The sequence below is a fragment of the Thalassophryne amazonica genome, chromosome 18, assembly GCF_902500255.1.
Source record: "Thalassophryne amazonica chromosome 18, fThaAma1.1, whole genome shotgun sequence".
Taxonomy (NCBI): Eukaryota; Metazoa; Chordata; class Actinopteri; order Batrachoidiformes; family Batrachoididae; genus Thalassophryne; species Thalassophryne amazonica.
This window is the reverse complement of record NC_047120.1, coordinates 26,032,627-26,038,626: the sequence shown is the minus strand read 5'-3', so window position 1 is coordinate 26,038,626 and position 6,000 is coordinate 26,032,627.

Sequence of the window (6,000 nt, the reverse complement as noted above, 5' to 3'; positions counted from 1 at the left end):
CAGCGCTGGAATCCACATAAAAATGAAAATGATCGGCCTGATAAACAGTGCCATTATACAAATCAATGCATATGTTACATAAATAACACTTTCCTGATTATACTACATAATAATCAATACAAATCCCGCTTTTGTGGGATTGCTGGTCTATCGAGCACAATCCGTGGCCACAGCGCTGACCGCAAAGAAAGCGCTGCTCGCCTTTTTCTCCAGAGCCTGGAGCCAGAGCAGCGCTGAGCTTAACTTTATGTGGTGTGATCGTTTTAGACAATGAAATTGATAATTACAACTGTAGTGTTGTCATTCCCTTCGCCCATGCTGCAGTCAGGTTTTGTCATCTCCATTCGTTTGTCACAATAAAATAAATAAAGAAATACATCTTAAAAATAAAGAATAAAGCGTTCTGTGTTCTGCGTGTCTGTTAATAAGAATCTTCTCGCCCAGAAGAAAAAAGAGCGCCAACAACTACTCATAACTGTGTTTGTCACTCGGAAACAGACACCTGCAGCCAGGTGTGAGTGGAAAAAGGCGCGGCGTCAGGACGAAGAGGCGCGATCTGTAAAATACTGGTCAGTCACTATTAATACACTCAACAAAAATATAAATGCAACACTTTTGGTTTTGCTCCCATTTTGTATGAGATGAACTCAAAGATCTAAAACTTTTTCCACATACACAATATCACCATTTCCCTCAAATATTGTTCACAAACCAGTCTAAATCTGTGATAGTGAGCACTTCTCCTTTGCTGAGATAATCCATCCCACCTCACAGGTGTGCCATATCAAGATGCTGATTAGACACCATGATTAGTGCACAGGTGTGCCTTAGACTGCCCACAATAAAAGGCCACTCTGAAAGGTGCAGTTTTATCACACAGCACAATGCCACAGATGTCGCAAGATTTGAGGGAGCGTGCAATTGGCATGCTGACAGCAGGAATGTTAACCAGAGCTGTTGCTCGTGTATCGAATGTTCATTTCTCTACCATAAGCCGTCTCCAAAGGCGTTTCAGAGAATTTGGCAGTACATCCAACCAGCCTCACAACCGCAGACCACGTGTAACCACACCAGCCCAGGACCTCCACATCCAGCATGTTCACCTCCAAGATCGTTTGAGACCAGCCACTCGGACAGCTGCTGAAACAATCGGTTTGCATAACCAAAGAATTTCTGCACAAACTGTCAGAAACCGTCTCAGGGAAGCTCATCTGCATGCTCGTCGTCCTCATCGGGGTCTCGACCTGACTCCAGTTCGTTGTCGTAACCGACTTGAGTGGGCAAATGCTCACATTCGCTGGCGTTTGGCACGTTGGAGAGGTGTTCTCTTCACAGATGAATCCCAGTTCACACTGTCCAGGGCAGATGGCAGACAGCGTGTGTGGCGTCATGTGGATGAGCGGTTTTCTGACGTCATTGTTGTGGATCGAGTGGCCCATGGTGGCGGTGGGGTTATGGTATGGGCAGGCGTCTGTTATGGACCAAGAACACAGGTGCATTTTATTGATGGCATTTTGAATGCAAGGATCTGTACACAATTCTTGGAAGCTGAAAATGTCCCAGTTCTTGCATGGCCGGCATACTCACCGGACATGTCACCCATTGAGCATGTTTGGGATGCTCTGGACCGGCGTATACGACAGCGTGTACCAGTTCCTGCCAATATCCAGCAACTTCGCACAGCCATTGAAGAGGAGTGGACCAACATTCCACAGGCCACAATTGACAACCTGATCAACTCTATGCGAAGGAGATGTGTTGCACTGCATGAGGCAAATGGTGGACACACCAGATACTGACTGGTATCCCCCCCCCCAATAAAACAAAACTGCACCTTTCAGAGTGGCCTTTTATTGTGGACAGTCTAAGGCACACCTGTGCACTAATCATGGTGTCTAATCAGCATCTTGATATGACACACCTGTGAGGTGGGATGGATTATCTCAGCAAAGGAGAAGTGCTCACTATCACAGATTTAAACTGGTTTGTGAACAATATTTGAGGGAAATGGTGATATTGTGTATGTGGAAAAAGTTTTAGATCTTTGAGTTCATCTCATACAAAATGGGAGCAAAACCAAAAGTGTTGCGTTTATATTTTTGTTGAGTGTATTTTCTTATGTGTCCAACCTTGTAGGTTGATCGTTAAAATTAAATTCGTTAGTTCTAAAAGCCATCATAATTATAGGAAAATGTTCTATTTTTATTTCTCAAACAAATGTTTGGGCCTGAAAACAGGTTGGTATTATTTTCCTACTAAGGTTTGAACTTTGAGAGTGTTTACACACGAGAGAAAAGTGACAAAATGTTCATGCCTGATTGAGAAAAGTGTATAAATTGGTTTTACAGGGTTTTTACAGCTTTGGAACGTCTATAATAATTGTAAAAAAAATAACGCTGACTACGTTGCAGTTTCACGTATTACGGGCTATTTTTTAGAACGTAACTCCCGCGATAAACGAGGGACCACTGTAACACTTTTTGATTATACTACAAAACAAATGATGCGACGGCCGCTTTTGACGCTCTATTGGCACGCGTCGTGATTGGTGGAGTTCTTTTTCTTTGCCGTCTTCCTGGCTTCCATGTCGTAAAATGAGGGTGTGTCTGAAGCGGAGTCTGAATATTTATGGGCGTGTTTATTATAATTACAATTGTTTTCACCCACCGCATATATCAAGGTCACATCAGGCGTATGCTGGAAATGGGCAGGTGCACACTGCTTGATACATGTCACGGCAACTTTGGTGTACTTCAAATTTACACCGTAAATTTACGCCACAAGTGCGCAACGTTGATACATGAGGCCCAGTGTCTGGTTTTCCCGTCCTTTATTATCTATCAATAAACATTGTGCACATTAACACCAAGTAACCATGAACTAGCTACGCCCCGGGAATGTCCTTCAAGCAACCAACGCAAACTACTTGTTGGTCTCATTTTGTGACCATAGGGTAAGAGTGTCTGCAACGTTTTGCCATTAGCACAGCGCACATTCCTGTTTTAAAGGACATGTCACAAACAATTTGTAACAACTCGGATATTGGGTATTCAAGGTCATGTGATGATATATGGATATTAATTTTCGTGACCTGTCTATAAGCATATGCCAGTCCAAACACAGCTATGAAGACTGCTGAAAAACAAAGTACTAATTTGTAAGCATGTGTCAGAGTGTTGCTGACAGTGTTTACATCACTCTGCGCAAACGTACCAGCGTGCACTGTTGAATGGAACATAGACAAACTACTGCTAACGTAAGAATGAAAATTTCAATTGTGATATTTCCAACATTTATCTCAGTTTATGGGTGATTCTTTAACTACGGGCACTACTGGCCTTGTAAATGTAATTTCCACCACACCATTGCCTTACAATATAAAGCACCTTGGGGCAACTGTTTGTTGTGATTTGGCGCTATATACATGTGCTCTGATGTCACTGTTTATCACCATAGAAACTACCCAAACAATCTTTCATACAAACTGTTTAGGGACAATACAGTGTTGTGGTGGAAATTACGGCAATAGTGTGGGACAACTACATTTTGTTTAAAAAAAATCACAACAGTTGTATGACATTGAATACCCCAATTATGTTTTGATTATTTTACTGATATTTTATTCAGAGATATTTTAAAACATTAGAAAAAACGTTTCTTTACCATTCATTTTTATCATTGAAGATCAAAAGTCTGGGTGTGGGACAAGCACAAAACAGCAATATTTGCATATAATGATGCTGAAAAAAGGTGAAAAAGTCATCATAGACTACTAGAACAAATTTCTTAACATACTTTCATTGTAAAGATAACTATAAAAGTGTGAAATTTACTCTTTTTTCTGTTTTTCATACAATATGATCAAAGGACATAATAAGTGCCGTAGTCTAAGAATCACCCCATACACATTCATTATGACACAAGGATGTGTTGTAGGAGGGTACGACAGCCAATCCAGCAATTCTACATTGCCTTAAAAGCAGTCATATGTTATATTGATAATAATATACTGTCCTTTATCCATCATGATTAGTACTGTAACGGAGCCACACAGTAATTGCAAAGTTTACATAAGTGTGATTTTATGTCATGATGATGCATATTTAAAGTGATAACTGTGTTCATTTCGATGCAGTTGCTGTAACAACAGCAGAGGCGGGACTGCTGCTGCGCGCGCATGTCAAACAGTTATGAATGTAGCCTGTTAAAAATGGCTAAAGAGACAGCTTGGTGCACGCTCATAAGTGTCTGTTGTCGATGCAGTAACAGTGAAAAGTCTGAGTGCAAGAAATACAGGTGCATGTTTAGGCAACTAGGTTAAAACTGTGTCGTGGAGAGTTCCAGCTGCACGGTTACAGCACTAGTTATAACCGGGTTCGTTGTACTCAGCTACAGACAGCAGGCGCTGCACACGTGTGGATCCAAAATCCAACAGATTCGCTCAAAAAATTAAGACAGTTGAGGGCTAAGTGTCAGCCGTCTCCTCTCTGTATGGAGCTCACCGAACTGAGCATCTTGCGGTATAAAATCTATATCTCCTGATCCTAATAAGTAACATGTTCCCTAACTTTCTAAGCATCTCAGCAGGTCCACTGATATGAATTAATGCTGAGCATTGCTTTGGAATGAATGGTCAGTGGTTTCATGATCTGATGTTGCAACGTTCCTTTCACTCTGTCAGTTTGTGCTGTGTTTCTCTTTGCTTTGTGATGTCACCGGCCGTCAAATGCAGAGTTGAATGCATTTAAAGAGGACGTTTAAAGGGCAAATTTTACTCCAATCAACACTGTCTTTAAAAAATGATATACAAAATTATGAATCATTATTTCCAACTCTTTAACTTGTGCGAGCCCTGATATAGCTGATAAAAATAAAATTAGCCATATGTGTCTGAAAAATGCACAGACTCAGAACTATTTTTAGCCATAAAAGTGACATAACCTAAGGTGCTGCCTGAAGGTCAGTCCACCCGTGTCCACTTCATGACTTACTCCAGGACACACAGTTAATCTGGGCTGTTTTTGTCTCCAAATGTAATATGCCTTTAATATGGGTTTAATTTAGCATTAGATTAGATTAGATAGAACTTTACTGATCCCTTGGGAAGACTCCCTCAGGGAAATTGAAGTTCCAGCAGCATTATATAGCAGCACACAGGGTAAGAAGCACACTGATTATCAAACATGAAAGTAAAAATTTGCTAATATAAATACACATATATAAATATATAATATAAATATAAATACCAGAAATACTGCTCACAACTGGTTTACTGGCAACTACTGTTCCTCTCCTTCTCGTCCTCTGTCTTCCTGTTACTCCTCCTCCCCCCGAGTGAGGAGTTGAGGGACAAAGGAGTTTAATTTGGCTTTCAAATCAAATTCTTGTATTTTGCGATAAACATATGTCCATCTCCACCTCTTTGTAACCCATGGAGTATTCAGAAAAACTAAACAAAACAACAACATTGCATACTTTGTTGTTGTGTGGGCCGCTGAAGAGGAGGTACTGCTGGCCCACCACCACAAGATGGCGCCCTGCTTGAAGTGCGGGCTTCAAGCACGAGAGGGCGTCGGAGCGACCAGGAGTGACAGCTGTCACTCATCATCCGTACCAGCTGTCACTCATCCACTACTCATCACCCCCACCATAAAGGCCGGACTGCAACTCCACCTCCCCGCCGAGAAATCAGCTACCATTCAGGTAATTTTCTCTGCTGAACAAAACCTTGTGTAATAGTCTGAACTCTTTTGCAGCCCTTTTCCTGTGACGGTGTCCTTATCTGTGGGATTGGCGTTTGGTGTGATCAGCGACGGCTTCGCTTCACACCCCAACCAGATAAGTGATTAGACAGGAGCTGCACGAGTGTGTGATTGGAGGTGGAGGTGCTCCTTCCTTACTGAATACAGACTGTGGGATTACTGAGTGTGCGAACTCACACTCATCAGGACTGTCTCTGTTCTCTGCCAGCAGTACCGGGTCTGACTGCTGAAGACAGCG